We start from the raw sequence: 21,224 nt of genomic DNA, 5'->3' as shown, positions 1-21,224 counted from the left end.
GCTACCACCCCAATGCTTCGCAGTAGGGATGGTGTTCTTGGGATGGTACTCATCATTCTTCTTCCTCCAAACACGGTTAGTGGAATATGACCAAAAAGTTCTATTTTGGTCTCATCTGACCACATGACTTTCTCCCATGACTCCTCTGGATCATCCAAATGGTCATTGGCAAACTTAAGACGGACCTTGACATGTGCTGGTTTAAGCAGGGGAACCTGCATGATTTCAAACCATGACGTCTTAGTGAATTAGCAGCAGTAACACTGGAAACGGTGGTCCCAGCTCTTTTCAGGTCATTGACCAGTACTGATTGTATGGGGTGGACAGGTGTCTTAATGCAGCTAACGACCTCAAACAGGTGCATCTAATTTAGGATAATAAATGGAGTGGAGGTGGACATTTTGAAGGCAGACTAACAGATCTTTGAGGGTCAGAATTCTAGCTGACAAACAGGTGTTCAAATACTTAAAATACTTAAATAGTTAAAAAATCATACTTTGTGATTTCTGGATTTGTTTTAAAGATTATGTCTCTCACAGTGGACATGCACCTACGATGACAATTTCAGACCCTTCCATGGTTTCTTAGTAGGAGAACTTGCCAAATAGTAGGGTGTTCAAATACTTATTTTCCTCAGTGTGTGTGTGTGTGTATATATATATATTCATATTCAGACATCTGTTATTTAGAGTTTGGACTATAGCGGAAATGACCCAGATAACTTGACGCTGACGGGGTAATAACCAGGTCATTACAGGTAATGACCAGGTCCTCTTCAGTTTCAGCTCCTCCCTGTCACAATGTGTTTTGCTAAAGTGCAGTTTGGGCTGGTGAGAAGCATGCATCTGGTTTTCAAGGAGTTTTCTTTTTGTGTTTGCATGAGTGAAACCAAAACACAGCATGAAGACAGTCAGCTAAACTCATTCAGACAGGATTCTTTGTGTTCCTGCTCAACTCCTCCAAGGCTTTGACAGTGAAGCAGCATCCAGCATGTGTGCTGAATGTCTACTGTACCCCCTTGTGGACTAAGAACATATTGCTCAGAATCAACAATCTGAAGGAATTTGAATCTGATGCAGGACAATATAATAAAGAGAACAGAAAAGTGGATTTAAACCTAAATCCCATCAATGTTGAATCAATAATAAACTAAAGATGCAGGGGTGAAATTGGTTTAACATGGATGAGAATGTCAAGGTATGTGCATCCTTAAATCCCTAATTCTGCCCCAAGTGTTCTTGTACAACTGCCAAGTCAATCCGCATCATCCTGAGACAAACCTGTGGTTTGACTCCTCAAGCCAACATTGAAAATCTGTAAAGGCTGTCAACTCTAAACGCTATATGCCCTACGAGCAGCAATGTGCACTGTACCTGCTAACCCTCAGCTGCAGAACAAATCACAATTACTTCGCTATATTGTCATAACAATGTGTAAGTAGTATAGCAAAAGTGCCCCCAATCTTTCTTCCAAGCACAAATACATACACTGTTTTCCTCATTCACCGCTTCCCACTAGTCTAACTGATAGTGAGATTGTCAGACAAAGCTCCAGCAGGAAAAAGAGATAGGAAAAGAGATTCTATGAAACCGATCCTGATCTCTGATTTGTATTTCCCTGTAGACTGGGAACCTTTGTTCCCTTAGAAAAAAAGAGACCGACATAAGGCAGTTTAGTAGCTCATGAGGCTGTGTGCAAGAGCAAAAGAGGTTGGATGCCTTTGCCATGTGGTTGAGCTCCGATGCTGATCTAAGAGCCATTGCTTACACAGTGACTCACTATGTCAGTCTTGGCACAGTGGTTACAATTAACCAAAGCATTGTCTTAGCACAGTTTACCTCTGCCAGGGTGTATTTGATATGCGTATTCATTCTTTAAAACTGCATGTTTTTTCTTCAGTCAACCAAGTAAAATGCCCTTTTGCAATTTATATCTGCAACACCAAACAATGCACATGCACACACAAGTAAAAGTAAATAAGCTCTCAACCTAGTGTGCAATAGATGGAGTGGCGCACACTTCATTCTAACACTTGCAAAGATGTTTGCTTTAATCATTGGCCATTGAAAACCCTGTCTCTTAGGACAGATATGCATGTGGTGCCATTCTTTGCAGACAGGGCAAAAGATGCTGTAATTGTTCAAAAGCTGATGTATATCTCATATGCATCAGAGCAACCACACCAAGCACAGCGAGAGAGATGTGGGATCTGGGGATCTTGGAGCAAATCAAGACCAACACTTTCTTTCCTGGGAAGGTCCCAGGGCCTTTGTTATCTGCATTCAAACCAGTATGATTCATCAGCTGTGTTATGGATGTTTTGGTTGGCTGTGCAAAAGGTTCTTCTCATAACTCAAATGTACACCAGAGATAAATGCCTATTATATCACTGTATCCTCATTCACCTGACATTTATGAGGAGTATTTGTGTTGATCATTTCATAACAGCTTGTGCAGGTGGAACCCTCTTTTTTCTCCTTACTGAAGGTGCTTTAAGTTCATGTCAGCCATAAAGAGATGCCAACCCCTCCCCCCCAACACTAACAAGCACACACAAAGAATGCCACTAGCTGTCAATCATTTCAACTGACCCAGCCTCTCATATCACACAAACCCAATCATCAGTGATTGTCAGTCAGCAGGTCTATAAAGCCTGGTGTTTACCCCGTCTAGACTGGGGAACTGGCAACCATGGGCATCTGAGTAGTATATTGCACCCAGTTTAACCACAGATGAGAGCTCCACTGTCATTTAACACTGTAAATCAACCCCTCGCACATAAACAGCCTATTAGAGTTGGGAACTTTGAAAAAAACAATTTGAAGAGTATCTGAAAACAATGTTTCAAAGCATAAGAAGCAAAGCAAAGGAATTCCCTTTTGATCAAACGAATTAGTGCACTTGATTCCTGAGGCCAAACTGTGTGATGCAATAAATCATCAAGATGAAGCTAAAGTTTAGTTTCTGTGGTTCCCATTCCATGCTTGTTAGCATTCTGGGTAAACCACCTTCATAGATGAAGTCAGACAAGGCAGAATTGTCTTGGAGCTAAAGGTGAACTGAAACACTATCAATCCTGCTCCACACCTGCAAACATTGCACTAAGCTACATTTTTCACACAGTTATCTGAGCAAATAAGAATAGTTCTTGCTGTGGGTAAAGAGCTCTTCTCTCCAAACATTTTTTTATTTTTTTCCCCTCCTTTAACCGGCCAAGAGAAACTGTACTCGGCCTCTATCCTCAGTGTTTCCAGCTAAAACCTCATTCAGACCTCAATTTAATATGGCACATGCCTGGAAAAAACTATGCCACCACACATATTATCATATTAATTACCACGGCGTATTTCTGGTCCCCAGAAGGAGAAAGAAGAGCAAAATTATTTTTTTAAATACTCAAAAATGAAAAAGCTGCCTGACCAGAGGATGTTGTTTACGCTGAAGTTATGATGCAAAACAAGTAGAGAAACAGTCTAAAACAGCAAGAGAAGATTTTTCAAAACATCACATTTTGCAAGATGGGCTAGAGAAAAAAGAAAAAAAGACTAATTGCAACATTAAGTGTAAACATCTGTTGGAAGATGGATGAGCTATGTGGGTGCTCCCCAAGAACACCAGACCTTTAATTCTGAATATGAGGCTGCAACTGGACATTTGTAGAATTTACTGTATATATATATATATATATATATATACACACACACAAACACACACATACATTCTACAAATGTAGATAAAGGCACTTGGAGGGGGATTAACCTTATGCACAGCAGTGTGGCTGTTGTTGTTCTGATGTGGACTGATAGCGTCAAACCTGTCTACAGCCCTTCGAGTGAAACTAATGCCATATCACTGGAAGGAAGTGGACCTGTTATTGTTATGACCTCAAAGGCTTTGGGTGGTCCACATTCAGACACACAAACACAAGCACGTATGAGGAGCAGGAGAGAGAGCGAGACAACAGGCACACACAAATGTAAGTATCCAAAACACCTTGATAAAAGCTCGACGAACACCTGCAATTTCCATATGCGAGCAAACGCATAGCTTCTTGTACTGACCTAAAAGGGCATGCAGCGCTTTCACTCACACTGCTATGTACATAAATGAATCTCTGGAATGCCTTTTTTCATGTAACCAATGCAAGCTATTTAGGCCTACAATGAAAACATCTACACAGGCGAACGTATCCAGTGATGACTAATGTTGCCATAAACAATACATACACATAATGGTACATACATAAAAACATGCAGACACATGTACATGCACATGTAGAGATATGCATCAGTGACAGGCTAATATAGTTTCCAAAGTATTCTGTCAGTGGATGATTTGAGCTGACAGAGATTCATTGTGGCTAATGTACAATCCAGAACTGTCCAAACAAACACGTTCAACCTCGCCCAACATAGGTAAGACGGAGTAAACCTCCCCACAAAAGACACAAAGCTGAGCACATTCACACAACTAATCTGAGAAAACACCAAGGTGCTGCTCTTTGCAGGTTTTTGATCAGCCTTTGGTAACTTTTTTCATCCAAATTTTAGCTCTAAAATCTGTTTAAAATGTAATCCATGAGCACACAGCAGAGTGAAACATTACTGTATTCAGTTAACAGGAGAGGAACTCTAGATCTGATAGGACTCAGGTCTCAGGACACATGCATGCAGGGAAACAATCACCCACCTTCAGACTGACTGAAGGAGACATATTGGCTTTGACAAACCTTTACCGCAGTCGTGCTCCCATTTTGTCATGCCCACGCTCACGCATAACACACACACAAACACACATGCACATAGACAAATAGTGGCAATCAGTGGGTGGATGTCAGCCCCCAGACAGGAACTGCTCCCAGCATTTGTAACGTAGCTCATAAATCACTGCACACATTGGGGTAATGATCCATTGAGAAAAAGAAGTGAAACTTGCCTGTAAAATACGACCATAAGACCACACCGCAGCATTCACAGCTCTGCCTCCTGTCTGGCACTGCTATCATTAACACGATTATCACCGTGCACGGCTTTGACAATGCCTCAACGCACAGAAACAATGCACAAATATACCAGACCGGACAACGGTTGTAATGCTTGCGGTGCTATAGTGCTAACTTTGTTGCCATACATCTGCTATCAGTTATTCGAATGTGAACTTTTAATATTGGAGCTCTTTGACTAATGGCATAGAACCTTTCATTAATATATCTTTTCTAAGCTTTGTACTAATGCGTGTTACAAAAAACAAAAACAAATCAAACACTTGTAGTACTCAAAAATGGATTGTTGTTTACGTTTGTGGTATGTTTATAACAATTTCTGGTAAAAATCAGAGGAAAGAGAGTCTAGTCTGGCCTCCAAACTTGTGTTGTTTGATGATATGCCAAATATATATTTGCAGTGCAAATATGACCGGTAAGTATAATCCAAATAACCCAATAATAGAAGAGTTAAACTATCATTCATTATGTATGTATTTTCATTCGTTTTATCAATTAAAACTGTCATCCATTTAGACTGATATATGACACCATTAAGTGTTTTCCCATATTTTAGTACATTTCTGTATGACAAGCAGACTTCAAGGAATTCAAAAATGCATCAAGATTCACTTCAGGTAAAAAGAAAATGTCTTTTTCTAAAGCTGCTTAACACATCTATTATCATAGATAAATTAATGCTTTGCATTGTTGCTAATACTGTGCTCTGTAAACTGTGTGAGAGGGACCTTAAGGCCCAAAGGAAGTAGATCCCGAAACTGATCTGAAACCTGGTGTTCATATTCTGCGGATTTCCTCTACCTTAATTTCATCAATTATGTATTTTCCTGCAATCTGCAGGCTGTTTTTCGTAGGAGAAGAGGGGCACATCCTACCTGGTAGCCATTTAGAGATTCAGATTGATTAGCATACAAACATATTTTTAAGGGCTCCAATCATAAAATCTGATTCAATGGTGAAGTTCAGCAAGGGATCAGTTACCCATAACAGCATATCAATGACTGTTTCAAAATGCTTGCCAATTAGTCAGTACAGGATCAACATGTCAGTGTTTATGTATCACAAAAGGTTACCTGTAAGTAGATCATCAACGGCCTTTAGTATATCTAAACAATTTCACCACCTCACCATAACTGTACCATTGCCCCCTAGTGGCTGGACCTGACATCCAAGACCACCACTGTTTAATATACTGGACTGCTCTCCTCCAGTTACTCCTTATCTTACCAGTTGCCACTGTATTGAGCACTCAAGAGAGCTGTCAGGCTGTTATGGCAATGTGTGAAGCTGCCTGCTGGTAAAATCCTACAAGAGCTTTACAAAAATCCCTGTGGGACATTCTGAACAAATTTGATGGTGACTTGCCCTAAGTCAAGTCTTGCATTGCCAGGCAGATCATCTCCACAGCGTTTTGGAGCAAGGTCAGGCTATACCACACATACTGTACATTCCTGGATGGGAGAAAAAAAACGCTCAGGGTTGTTTGCATTTCTTTAAACCAATCACAATGGCCTTGGGGTCGCTAAACTCCGGACACAGCAATGGTCCCTCTGCAAAATCGTCTTTGGAAGGAACTTTTGGTGGAACATTGGCACGCCGCAAAAGAAAACGCCACATTAAATATTAAATGAAGTCAACTGCTCACACAATAGAGTAACATGAGCTATAAACCTAAACTAGCTGGATAGATTGTTAAACGTAATTTGCTCTTACCAGTGGATCACCATGTGTATTTCATCCACAGCAATCCTGCCAATCGGAAAAATAGTCCCAGTTAGATAGTAAATGCCAAAAATGTATTCTTCATAAATCTTTACAATCATTTCCTAAAAGAACCAAGCAGGCCTGCCTTGTTGCCCGATCCAAAATTTGGACTTGCCATTTTTAGCGTGTAGCTTGCTAGCTTGAAGGTTGGTGTTTCCTGAATTGAACAGAGTTTGAGAACGGCAACGCACAGAGAGCGGAAGGCAAGGGACATAACATATTGAACATGCAATGTTCTGCGATATATTGTAATTTTTTCCCCAACTTCATTATTTTGTCCCCAAAGGAAAACGTTGTCAACATCTGTTTGTTCATCTCACATGAATTTTATTGCTGTAAAATGTGACTTCAAGCTGACTAACTAACAAACACTTTCATGAACATGTTATAAATGTTGTATACACCTGGCAAACTGAACTGTTTGCATTTAATTAAAGTGGACTAGACTAGTTGGTAATACCAACAGATATGCACTTCTGTGCTACTACAGGTATATTTTTACAATGCAACTTCAGCCCTACAGCCCCTACGGACATAGGAAGGCAATAACTGTTAAATTTAAAATAAAACATGTAGCCTTACATTAAAATAAAATGTTAAAATTAACTTAAATAAAACTACTGTACATTGTACTCTTAAAGTAAACAAAATGTGCTACTGTTTGATGCCAACTTTAGTACTAGCAAAAGTTCAAAAACGTTTTGTGTGCGCCAAACTTGACGTGGTAGTGTCCCGCTAACTGAATAGCAACGGCCATTTTAGAAGCGTTGTCGGTGACCACCACCAGGTTTTAGTCTGAAATCCCCCGTTCTCGTGCTGTATTTTGCAGAAGATGAGCAATGTTCGCCCCGGGGTGACTTTTGTGTACTGCTCTAGTTTGGAGAACGTGAGACAGCAGTAGCCAGTCTTCTTTGAGATAATAATAATAATAATAATATCTGTAATACTCACATAGGAATCTATTGCCCGTACGTCCATGCATCACAAGTCAATGCAACACGTTCTGCTGTTTTTATACTTTCCTGAACTTTAAGCTAAACTTCTCTGTAGAGCTTGGGCACGGCTGTATCCGTGAAAAACCGGCACGACGGAGTTACGTACCTTGGTTCCAGTGTTATTAGCAAGTGACAAAATCCCTCATTTTCCACAACGTTGTATGGACGCAGGTCTTTGCACATGAAGCAGGCGATGGCTTGAGTTATTTTCTTCGCTCGCTCTGAATTTGGAGGTAGCTTTGTCAAGCTAAGTGTGTCCAGTGTTGGTTGGTTTTTCGGCGGAGCTGGTTTAGCATTAGCTTTACCGTCCTCGGCTAACGCTAACTCTGGATGGTGGCGTGTGAGGTGAGCCTTCATGTTGTGGTATTTCCTGAGTATTTTATTTGCATACGACACTCCTTGCAAATCCCATGTCTCATATGCATCTCAGTTGTCCCCTTAAAAAATCCGAAAAAGTTCCAAACACTTGATTTGAACGCAGACGGTACATTTCTGATTTCTTTCTCTGATGCTGCCATGTTTATCATATCTACATCCTCCTGCACGCTGACAGTCACCCCGCTGACCTCACCAGATAACAAACAGCGCCATCTGGTGGACTGAAAAGGCAATTTATTTGATCATTCTACTACCAAAAAGTTAAATTCTCATATCCAAATTAAATAATAAAAGATCGGTACTTGGCGTTTGTGTATCGAAACAGTATTGCCACGGGAAATATCGCGATACTATGATGTATCGATTTTTTCCCCTACTGGAAATGTTCAGTCACTGATCCAGACTACCCTGTGCCTAACAACAGAGTAAGAATGGAAAAAGACTGCATTCCTTAACCATAATGATGACTATTCAAGAAGAGCAAGCTTGACAGCCATAGTGCTTTGACAGTATTGCTGTGTAAGGGTCATGAAAGTCTCTCAGTACTGTGTGATATGTGATCTGTTACATTATGTTCCCTGTCATAGGCTGAAAATTCATGTTTTCCAAGAAGACTCGTGTCAGCTACCTAGTAAATCTTACATTCTCACCTCACACTGAGAACTCCTGAGATGTGTCCTTTCTCTTTGCTCTTTACATATGATGATATCCTTTTTTTCTATAATGTAATTAACGGAGTTATTTTCTTCTAAAAGATTAAGTCAAATTGAAAATGTTGACTATTAGTAGCAAACAATTGCACATAGCTTTTGTCAAAACTAAGTATTAAACCTCATGCAGAATTATCTACTGCTCCATCTATGATTCATATGTTCAGTATGATCCAAACACGCTGCTTTTTCCCTGTCATGCTTTTCAGTAAATCTGAAGCTTTGCGGGAAGTAGACTATTTACTGATTTATGGTGAAACAATGATTGTTTGGAACAGACTGAACCTCAGGTTCAACAGTGGAGAAGTGGATGATTGGGATCAGTGGACTTATTGGAATAGAAATTTCTATGGACATTTTTTAACATGATTTTCTCCATGACACTGGATCGCCATTGGAATAATTATAACTGCTGTGAATACAAGATGACTACCGCTGCCATTACCCACAAATGAGCAAGCAACAAACTTCAGAGCCCCTTTTCATTCTCAAATATTTTTGAGTGTTGCTTCAACACTGATTCATAATTCATAATTCTGCATAAGTCTGGTTCTCAAGAACCCTTACTATCACATATGGCATCACATATGATATAACTGAATATCACAAATGCATAATAGACCTTCTTCCCTGGTACCTGTCCATTTTAACCTGTAATAATCTACTAACACTTTTTGCCACACACAGTACACAAAAGGACAGAGAAAGAAAGACATTTTGTAGTTCAATGTTTCAAGACCAAAATGCATTTACTGTAGATAAAGATGTACATGTATGCCCATGTCTTTTTAACATGCAACAGCAACTGTCTCAACATGAAAAAAAGTTCAAAGCACCTTTGGTACATGAGGCCCCTAAAAAGCTCCAAGTTGGAAATATACAATATATGTATTACTTTGTTTCAATTGTATTTATTTGTAAAAGTGTTTTGACATTTATCACATTTGAATGGTATATTGAAACATTCTAAAATCTTTATATATACTGTACATAATTCTTATTTGTGCATTATGACAAACATTGCATTGCAACTACTTTATCTCCGTATATTGGGGATATACAACACAGCATTAGTGCGCATAAATCACATAAAGCACTAAAGATATATATGGCAGGTATTCATTAAAGGCATTAATAATAATAATAATAATAATAATAATAATAATTCTGCACTTACTGTCTATGTTACTGCAGTTTCTGTATGGGTTGCATCTCTTTCTTTAGCTGCTCTCCGCTGCTTGGTCACACTCTCCTATCAGGGACAAGAGTAGAAAAAAATGTTACACACACAACTGGCTCGTTACAGCACTCAATGAGTTTGATATTTAAAAAAGACAGTAGTGCAGCTGGCAGAGGAACAAGGGTACACACATATGTCTGGATGAAAGACAAACACACACAACTGGAGGGCGCCGCACTATTTACTTAAAAATAATTGCTTAAAAGATCCCAACAAAGCAACTCCCATAACCCCAATGTGTCTTCCCACTCCATGAGAAAGTTGACCATGAAACGGAAGAATTGCTTCAGACTGTTCAAGTGTTTCTTGGACACACTTCAATAGTTGAATAGAATCCCGGAATAATGTAGCAAGATAAACAATGCCACACAATATAAATCAATCAGGAAAATTACAACAATACAGCCCAGCCCATTCATTGCAGCGGTAAGCAACAGTATGCCCAACACTAGGATCACTGTTAAGTCACAAAAAAGACTCATGTACAGCAACTGCTAATTAAATGATTTCCATGATCAACATTAAAATAAAATCAAAAAATTGGATTGTTTTGGAATGATGCATGAAGCAATGGCAACCGCACTGTGTCAATCAAACTCAAGAGCTTCACACAGTGTGAGGATGCCAATGAAAACACAGTAGCTTACACTGATGGCTCTCACTGTTTACTCTAAATCTGTCCCGTCTTATCAATCAGGGGAGGAAAATGTGTTCTTAAGACATCCCTGTTTTCATTTATTCACGGCTATTGAGTAAAGCAAAAAAAGCAATATGATATCAGTGTTTTACATTTCACTAAAAACAGCAAAATATTTGATAAAAGTCAGCTTTACTCAATAGAGGAAAGCTGGATTCTGAGATTTGGAGACTAGTAAGGTAAGGATAGACACAGCTACTTGTTAGTGCTTGCAAGGTCCTTGAATCGGCATTGGTTTGAGGAACAAAAAAACAAAAAAATCTTCCTAGCCTCCAGCAAAGAGTGATATATTTATGGAAATGCTCACACTGACTCATATTACAGAAAAAGCTAGGCACATTATCTTAATTCCAACTGAACTCAGCCCAGCTGGATAGGGACAAACTGTAAATTGTATCTCAGGTTGAGTTTGAGAAAATTAAATCAAAACTTAAAAACCAAAACTTTCAAATGGATTTATAATGGTGAACCTAATCTAATGCACAGTGATGTGACTGGTAGTGTGGTCTTTTTTTTTCGGGGAGGGGGGGCACATTGAACTGGATTCAACTGGCTGAAAAACGTATGAACTGCATCGTGTTCTGGTCATAAAGCAAGTTAAGTTTAAGATTAAAAGGTTAAGGCCAGTGTAAGTGAAAACAGCACAGAAGTATAATCATATCCCTCTTTCCAAAAGAATACCATCTGCTTGCACTTTTCTCATTTTTTGGTGATTAGGTTTCTAGGAAAGGCATCCCATCTGTGGACAGACACATTTTGTCTGTGCAAGTAATGAGGACATTATTTGTCCACTGGAGGCTCGTGTCCACCACCCGGCTAGACGACATCTCAGTTTATCAAGCTCTCTGACAATCTTGAGAAGAACTACAGTATTTGATGGTAGAACACAACAACCACATATGGAAGACATTGTGGGCAATTACAGTACAGTAGTTGAGACACTCATACAAACTATGCAATATGTACACAGAAAAAGCCACAATGTGCATCTAGGTCAAAAGAGGACAAAGGGGTGTATGAATGCTGGTAGACAAGGGTGAGGGTATGCTCCTCTGTGCCGATGCTATGGTTTCTTTATTTCTCCGTGTTTCCTCCCTGGTCTTGTGTTGTTGTTCCTGTCTTGTGTGAGTGTCAGTATGCTCTGTTTCCTGTTTTATTTTGAAGTCTGGGTTTCTGTCTCGTCTTGTCTTTAGTTTTACTTCCTGTGTTTTCCCCGCTCCTGTGATTATCTGATGTTTTCCTCCTGTTTCCCAGCCCCCTTGTCACATGCCTCTCGTTATCTCGGTACCCTGTGTATTTAGTGTCTGTGCGACCCTCATTTTGTCTGTTTGTTTGTGGGCTCCTGTATCTTCCCTGTGGCTTATTTGTCCCTGTTCTTTGGCTATCCTTTTCTCTGTGAACTTTTCTGGGATTTTGGCCTTTGGTTTTTACTTCCCTTAGTATTGGACTCCTTGTGTTGTTTTCTTTATTTTTGCCTTGTGGTATGTACCTTGGTTATTTTGTAAATAAATCCTTGCTACAAACTTCTCCTGCCTGCCTGCCTGCCGTTGTCTCTGCATTTGGGTCCTCAATTCCCTACAACCGTAACAGCCGATAGCCAGAACTGATTGGCCTAAAAGAAAAATGAGATGCATAAACTGGAACACTAACAGGTGATCCAGAAAAGCAAACACAAAGATGGTTTTTGCAGGTTTTCATCAGCTTCCTGACCTTAAAAACGTGTTGAAGACGATATAGCTGATGAGTATGTGTGTAGTGGATGGAAAGTGTCATACAAACTCTGTTTATTTACAACCATTATAGTCCTCCCATTTAAATATTCAGAGGAAAATCAGTCCCCCTCCGCAAAATGATTGCTTTCCAGTTAGACCCTCTGGCCACACTGAATCTAAATTCATAATGACAACACAACTGCATATGCCCAATTCCAAACCTTGTTCTTTATAGACTGTGATCTAAAAAAGCATTATCCTGTTTCATGCACATGGTTTGAATCAAGGTGGATTGGCTGTGCTCCGTGTGTAGTTTTGGAAAGTTATTTTGAAAGGTCCACGTGCCTCCTTTTTGAAGGGTCTGTGTACTGAAAAATGTCTTTCCCTGAGAAACATAGGGATGAATCTCTGGAACAGACAGAATCGATTGGGTTCAGCACAAACACTAGCTGCGCATGAAGATGCACTGCTGCTCTCCAGCACCTTGAAAGTGCAAAATAGTGACACTCAAGCCAAGACAGATCCAGTGCCAGAGCCTGTGTAGTGCTTGGTTCTTATCAAATCACTGTAAACATTTTTCTTAGGTTACCATTAACTGTGGAAGCAGAACGATATAGCCATTATACCTTTTTATCACACCCAAGAAACCAAATATCTTTAACCTTGTTAGATAGATAGATAGATAGATATTTATTGATCCCAAAAAAATGGGAAATTACAGTGTTACAGTTCAGTCAGTTTGGGTGTCTGTGTTCACACGCTTGTCTCAGCTGGCCGGGGTATTGCTGAGTATTGTTATCTGAGAATGGAGCTGTTCACTGGCCGGAAAGTTCTCTAAAGCAATTTCTTTTTGATGGCAATCAAAACTCTATGCGATATTCACGGGGTTAATTATGTAACCTGACAAAATAGTAAGAGGCAAAACAAAAAAGCTGTTCCAACAACTGTTCTCAATTTTAATGGAAACAAATTATTACAATGAAAAAGCACCGATTATGGCTCGGGTATGTAACAATTCTTTGCACCTGGACATTTGCCACCAAACCATGTAGAATTGTAAATAAATAACAAACAAAAGGAAAATGTCCAACTGGCTCAGGGACCTGACTTTAAACAGTCAGGAACATTATTAGAAAAAAAAACAATATTCCCCTATTTATTCCAAGAAAGGATGCCACAAATCAAATATAGCAATTCAAAATGGTCTCTGTTGTAGGTCTGTTATTCTCCTTCTCCTCTAAAGTTTTGGGTCTGCTTCATCACCGACGCCTCTGGCTTCCTACCACTACCAGGACAGCTAGCCAGAGAGACGAGCAGAGTAAATTGCCAGTTTGTCTGTCATTTGATCATGCTGCAAGCCATTTTCAGTGGAAAATGGTGGTGAGACTGTTTTTGTGTGTTCAAGAACGCCTGCAGCTGTTTTTCTCATTTCTCCTGTGCTTTTCTCGACACAGACCATTTGGGCAGATGTACACTTCACTTGGGGTAGAACTGACAACCAAAGCTCCGCTGTGCTTTTTATGGATATATGAAACATATCCTGTCTGTAAGAACTATCAGGTAAGGGCTGAATTCACTGGAACAACGTTTTGCCATCAAACACACTGTAATCACAGAGTAATCCATGTTTCCCAGCACACAAATATATTCACTGTTAACATAAACATGCAGAATTGCAAAACATCTAGTGTGCATGTAGCAAATGTTTACATATACATGTGGTAATCTAGCTGGAAGATACAAAGCTAGATTGTTATTGTATGCAGTAAAAAAACAAAATTCTGTTGGAACCATCCTTTCCAAATAGTAGCATAAGGTAAAAAAGATAAAATATACTCAACAAAAAAAGAAATATACTTAAGTAAAAATCAAAATAACTTTAGAGATCTTCATTATGGATGTTTTCCATGGACTGAGGACGCAGCCCTGCTGGACGCCGGTGTTGGGGATAATCCTAGAGGAGGTGTGATGGCTGATCCTGACGCTCGGGGGACTGTTGGTGAGAAAGTCTTTAATCCACTGACAGAGAAGGTCAACCCGAACCAGTGTTTGTGGTTTATTGATCCATTTGTCTGGTTTGATGGAGTTGAATGCAGAGCTGTCTTCAATGAATAGCATCCTAACATAACTGTTGGGGGTTTCCAGGTGTGTGAGGACTATGTGCAGTGCTACTGAGATGGCATCATCAGTGGATCTGTTGGACCTGTATGCAAATTAGTGTTGACAGAGGTCAGGAGGGATGTGAGGCAGTACCGGTCTCTCAAAGCATTTCAGGATCACCAGTATAAGAATCACCAGCCGGTAATCATTCGGCCTGTGATGGCTGAGGTTTTGGGTATAGGGATTAAGGTGGCGGTTTTCAGACAGGTGGTGAGGGGGGGAACACCATCAGCCCCCATTGCTTTGCTGCAGTTTCTGTTGTGTAGTGTTCTCTCTACCTGGTAGGTCAAAAAAGTGAGTTGCTAATCGCTCTCTGTAGAGGTGGTGCTTGTATGTGGGTCCGGTCCCTTGTTGGAGCTGGAGTCCTCAAAAGAAGGTGTTTAGCTGGTGTAATGGGAAAATTACATTCAATAATATTCCTATAAGCATTCCCAAATGCCTCTCAGGGTGTATGACTTTTGGATTTCTCCTTGTGTGTGTCTCTCTCGCTGTACAAGAAACTTCCACGACAGTGGTCTGGGAGAGAGGGGTCAGTTGAGGTGGAGTTACTGTTGCTCTGTTTGTAGCCAGTAATGTTCCTTCCACCCTGCCACATTGCACAGGCTTGTTGTCATTGAAGTTATCCTCAATGCGTTGTTTGTATTTCCGCTTTGCAGATGTGATGCCTCTGTGTAGGTTGGCCCTTACCCTTGTGTACTCCTACTTGTCCTCTGAGCTCAGCGCTGTGTCCCTGCTTTTGAGCAGCTCCCTCACCCTGCTGTTAAACAAGGGCTTCTGGTTGGGGAGCATTTTAATTTGCTTATTTTATGTGGCAATGTCTGTGCAGAAGTTGTAGGAGAGGACTGTGGAGGTGTGGTGCTCAATGTCTGTCTGTTCAAAGAGCTCCCACCTGATGTCAACAAATCATTCCTGAAGGGTGAGGAGGCCTTTGCAGTGGAAGATCTGCACTGTCTTTACCTGAGGATTGTTCCTGCTGATAATGGGCTTGTAGGCTGGTTTCAGGAGCAGGGATAGATAGTCAGACTGATGGTCAGACTGTCCAAGATGAGGTGAAGACTGGGTTTTATAGGCTCCGGGAACATTTGTATTAACCTAGTCCAGTGTTTTTTTTGTTGTTCCTTTTTTTAATGTTCACATTCTTGTAAAATTTGGGCAAAACAGTCTGTTGGTTAGTGTGGTTGAAATCCCCTGCCACTATAAATATGCTCTATAGTTCTGTTCATCCCCATGATTCAAATTTATTTCATCAGTACTAAGCAAGCCCAAGGATGTGTCCACCCAAATCCCCTTCTTTCTTCAATCTGGCCTCCACGCCCCTTTATCCTACCCTAACAACCGTGATGTTATCCCACCAACCACCCACCCACCTCTTCTGTATCCCATCCACTGATGCATCCAGGTGGACTCCATGGTTGCCTGATGACATTATAGGGGCTCCGGAACCCCCCAACACACACACACCCAAAGACTCTACAGCCCTGTGTGGGCCTGTGGCGCCTGGGGCTTGGCATGTGGAAGCAATCTAAGTGGAGAGAAATGAAATGATATACAGAACTAATAGAGAGATGGATCAGTAATGGCCGAGATCTAATGTCTAATCAAAATACGTTCGTAAAGCACAAGCAGTGACTTCATGGGTCTGGGTACATGTCTCCGAGAGGAGGCCCTGGTCAGCAATGGCCGGGATCACATATCTTATCATAACACATGGATGTGAGTGCCTCCATTATAAATATTAGCCACAACTACTGTTCCCACAGAAATTCTCAATACTACAGTGATGCCGTCCTGCTAACCGATATAAAACGTATGAAGCATTTGAAAGGAGTTTATTAGGAATGATTGAATAAGATGCTTAAATATCAAATGTTTCCCCTTCTAGCTATACTCTAGTTAACCATTACATAAGCTGCTCTCAATTAAATCATATGTGAAGTAGGCCAACAGACCTACATGTCTGGCATACTGTTCAGAATGACTCTTGGGTAGGAGCTGTGTTCAGCTGACTTAAATGCTCGAATTACGGATCATTACACTGAGGTATACAGGGTTGGGTTGTGATAGCTGGTTCCATTTTTGATTTGGTTCCAGGTTTGTAATGTTTTTAAGCTGTGTCTAACCAATATTTATCTCCTCATTTTTTTAATTTGCAGACGAGCACTGTACCAAACATTCAGACAGTTCTTATAAATATTGTAGCAAGTATGTAATCTATCTGGAAAACCTATACATTTATTTTTGGCCTTCATACAAAATGCTAGTTGTATAAACTTTTGCCGCATAGAACTGTTGAAGTGTTTCACTTTCTTGCCAAGAGTTTGATAAGAAGATCAATAACAATCTGTGTTAGAGCAGAATAAATCTGCTCATCGATCTCTTGGCATTAAAGCAAAAACAACTATTTCCCAAAATGTTGAACTGTACCTTTAAACCGAAATAGACTGATATGAGATTATTAAGGAATTCTGATGGATTTACATTTGACAAGTAGATCTGATGGTGGATTTAGATTAGATAAACAGTACAGTTGATAAAAATCTGCTGGTGACGATAGTCACCAAAGCCAAAATGGTCTCTGCTTAGTAATGGAAGGCTTGCTTTTGTATACTTCTGTCTGAAAACAAGGGCCCATTGCTTTATAAAATATGAAGAATTTTGGCATGTACACACACACACACACACACACACACAAACACACAAATCCAAACTCATGTTTCTGTCAATGTATCTTCAGGTAGCACTCTCTTCATCGTACACTAGGAATGCCTCTGAGCCAAAAGACAAAGACAGTGAGCCAGCTCAGTAATCTTCACTCCTCATTCATCTCCCGCACACATTTGCTATCAGCTTTTTGACAGCAATCAATCCTTACACACCATCAATAACAGCTTTGTGAGCTAATTTTCATAAAATGCGCTCACTAATTGCAAACCTGAACAAACAATTTACCACATTCTGATTCCACTTCGGGATATATCCCTCATAACTCTTACTGCAGGTTTGTTAATCACTGACTTTTTTGTGCATGTGTAGTGCACTGCTGGTGAGTAGAGAAGAAGACAGGATGAATGATGAGCGATAAGATGTGTTCTATGTGGTACCACTGTTGGAAATACTAGTAGGATATATTAGGTTCACCTGAGATAATCTTTAATTAATAAATTATGACTAAAGCTTTTCCAGTGTGGGTAGATGACATGATAGATCAACAAAATTCAGAATAAATCTGTCCTAACTATGTTGTTGTCCCACAAATAAGTGAAAAAGAAGGTCTAAACAATGGAATATGTTTGGCTTTCTGGCTTGGTTAGAAAATAACACATACACAAAAACCGGAAATCTTAAAAGTGACCTTTAAGAATGTGTGTGTGTGTGTGTGTGTGTGTTGTAACCAAACCTTTCTACCCACTGATCATGTGATCAAGAAGAGCTGAACCAGATGGTGTCTAAAAAAAAAAACGAATGCTCTCTCTCGAGTCCCACTCACACACACACACACAATAAACATCTATGGTATTACTTTAGCCATTTACCGCAAAGCTTTAACACATTACCACACAAATAATTGATAATTAACACTACATTCTCTTTATCGTGCACTAATATACAATTCAATCAAATGTACTCCATTCCCTTCACTCAAATTCTGTAAGTTCACTCAGTGCAGGCTCTGGAGTTTTGTTAATCCTTCAAGTTTACATCAGATATCTCCTTTGGCACTCGGAGGGCCACTGTCAGCTACACTCACTTCATTGTGTTACTCAGCAGTGACAACACAGCCTTTGGGTGTTTCCTAATCTCCTCTCTCACTCTCTAATTGCTCTAAACTATTGCTGAGCCAAGACACAGCTGGGTACAACAACATTCACCTCATGTTCCTAAGCCGAGTACGGTCAAGCTGAGTGGTGCAGGCAGGGAGGATTCCTGAAATAAAAAGCTCCTTGTTCAGAGCTGATTGCAAAGATAATTGTCAGAGCTGGAAGGCAATGAAGCATTTTGCCTTTTTCTCCACTCTTCCCAGTCTTCACTTGCAACATGACAACGGCACAAACGTGGGGCAACGTCTGTCTGACAGCCGTGGACCCTGATTGGACCTGAACACCAAAAGCTCAGCCAGACGACAGCCTGAGCTGAGAGGTTCACATCACATCCTTCTCCCCGTTTCCTGTGTTTTCCAGCAAAAACCAGTGCGTATAATTTATTTCAGTGTGAGAGATTTAATGAGGATCTGCTTCTAGTTTTCTCTTCTCTCGATTTTTGCCACACACTTCCTGGAGGCCATTAAGGAAAACAAAAAGAATGACATGACTTGATGGGCTGCAGAAGAGGCATGAAGGTGCTGAGAAATGGACAGTATGTGTGTGTGTCTCAGGCATGGCCGAAAAGAACAAAAGTTAAAAACCTAATTGACTGGGAGTTTAAAGTAATGATCCAAAACACTGTCATATGAATAAACATTTTGCAATTGCCACAAACCACCAACTCACAGTTCATGAAAGCTGGTACATTTGATGTTTAAAACATGCTATGTCAAGTGCTGTAGGTCTTTCCCAGAAGTGGTCGCTTGGGTGTGTAGAATAATAAATATACAGAAGAAGAAGAACATAGCAATGAGAATCACCACAGCAAGGCCAACCAAAACCGTCATTAACAAAAACGTTTAAGTCAAAAAATACATTTCCTACTATAGTGCTTTAGGAGGTATGGAGCCCTCCTGGCATCAGCCGGGAAATAAATCTAAACAGAGAGCAGGATTCATAATCTGTGCTCTCGGTTGAGTTTTTTGTCTAGTTTTTAGTTTCTTTTCTCACGTTTTTTTTGTTTTTAAAGTGAGCAAAATTAGAAAGATATTCACAGATTCGAACTTCTGGGATCAATTACTCTATAGCTAAATGATATTAAATTACATTAATCTTTCCTATTGTAGTAAGGTTAACAATGAGCTCCAAACAATTTTTTATCAAAACGAGCCGTCCTCCAACCTGAAGAAATAAGATTGGTCTCTAGTGGCAGCCGGAGTAGCAGTAAGTACTGCAGTACAACTAGGAGGAGACAAGTTATGATTGAGGTAAGTTTGGAGACATTTTCATTTTTATCTGCTGCTCCCTCTCTCGTCCATCTCTCAGTTTCTACTCTACACTATCACATATGATAAGGAACAGGAAATTAAAAAAAAAACAGACTGAACTGCCCCAAAGATGTGTTAAGATGCAAAAAAATACAGTATACATATATTGGTTATGTCTATGATTAAACCAAAGGAAAGGAAATTCCCATCAATAGTGTATAAATTACTTTTCAGCTTGTATTTTAATGTAAATTATCTGACAATGACTAGCTGCATTAACATAACACAGAATTGTAATTTGCTGTTATTATAGTACTGTGATAAACATCTGTCAATTGCTGAATAAACACCTGCCATCCGTACACGCAGGTTTTGTGATGGTTGCTTGGCCTTGGACAACTCTTTGACCCAGCTAAAATTGGAAAGCATGTTGATTTTTAGCATTCCTCCTCTTATCTTACTCCCTGTGAAATTCTCTTACCCTTATTTAACTTTAATCATGCAACTTTGGATTCTACTTTGGCCGCTTTTTACTAGGTTGTATACTGTCCTACTAGAGACAACAGGACAATTGATCTACTGTATGCTAATGTAAGGGATGCAAAGAGAGCGACTCCCCTCCCCCCATTGGGGAAGTCTGATCACAACCTGGTTCACCTACACTCCCCTGGTCCAAAAACAGACGGTGACAACTCGCACCAGCAAGAGGTCGTCCTCTAAGATGGAAAGGGCTCTGAGAGACTGTTATAACAACACAGTCTGGGATGTGCTGATCAACCCGCATGTTGAGGACATAGAGGGCATGAAACATTGTCTGACGGACTACCTGAACTTCTGCGCAGACGTGGTCTCCCCCATCAAGACTGTCCCCTGTTACCCTAATAACAAGCCATGGGTAACGCGGGAAGTCAAGGCTGTCCTCAACAAGAAGAAGGCTGCCTTCAGGAGCAGGGACAGGGAGGACATGAAGGCAGCACAGCAAGAGGTGAAACTCTGTGTGATGGAAGCTAAGGACAACGACAAGAGAAAGGTGGAGCAGAAGCTGAGGGAAAACAACATGAGGGAAACAAGGAAGGTGTTAGGACCATCACAGGTCACAACACAAAGACCAGAGCTACAGGGGGGACAATGGAGAGGGCGAAGGAGCTGAATGACTTCTTCAACAGGTTTAACCAGACCTTGTTGTCACTTCACACCTGATGAAGACATTGGAGCGGTCCAGGACCATGTGTACCAGCCAGATGTTGGTGTGGAGGATACCATCCTCTACATGCTACACCGAGTCCACTCCCATCTGGATAAGAAAAACCGCACAGTGAGGATCCTCTTCTTGGACTTCACCAGTGCCTTTAACACCATAAGGCCCCCTATACTCCAGGACAAACTGAACAGGATGGGAGTGGACCCCTATCTAGTAGACTGGATCAAAGATTACCTCACTGACAGGCCCCAGTATGTCAGGCTGAAGTACATCATGTCTGACACTGTGGTCAGCAGA

The 21,224-nt window shown here is 40.4% G+C and overlaps 1 long non-coding RNA gene across 1 annotated transcript in view; it reads right to left on the bottom strand.

The window, feature by feature from the left end:
* The window catches only part of LOC117949145, a 47,302-nt gene that overhangs the window by 22,529 nt on the left and 3,549 nt on the right, over positions 1 to 21,224 (bottom strand). Inside the window, exon 2 of the long non-coding RNA XR_004657632.1 lies at positions 10,027 to 10,101. This is a non-coding gene — a long non-coding RNA (uncharacterized LOC117949145). The remainder of the gene's footprint in view (positions 1 to 10,026; positions 10,102 to 21,224) is intronic.

The sequence above is a fragment of the Etheostoma cragini genome, chromosome 8 (assembly GCF_013103735.1).
Source record: "Etheostoma cragini isolate CJK2018 chromosome 8, CSU_Ecrag_1.0, whole genome shotgun sequence".
NCBI lineage: Eukaryota > Metazoa > Chordata > Actinopteri > Perciformes > Percidae > Etheostoma > Etheostoma cragini.
This window is presented reverse-complemented; position numbering and strand designations above follow the sequence as displayed.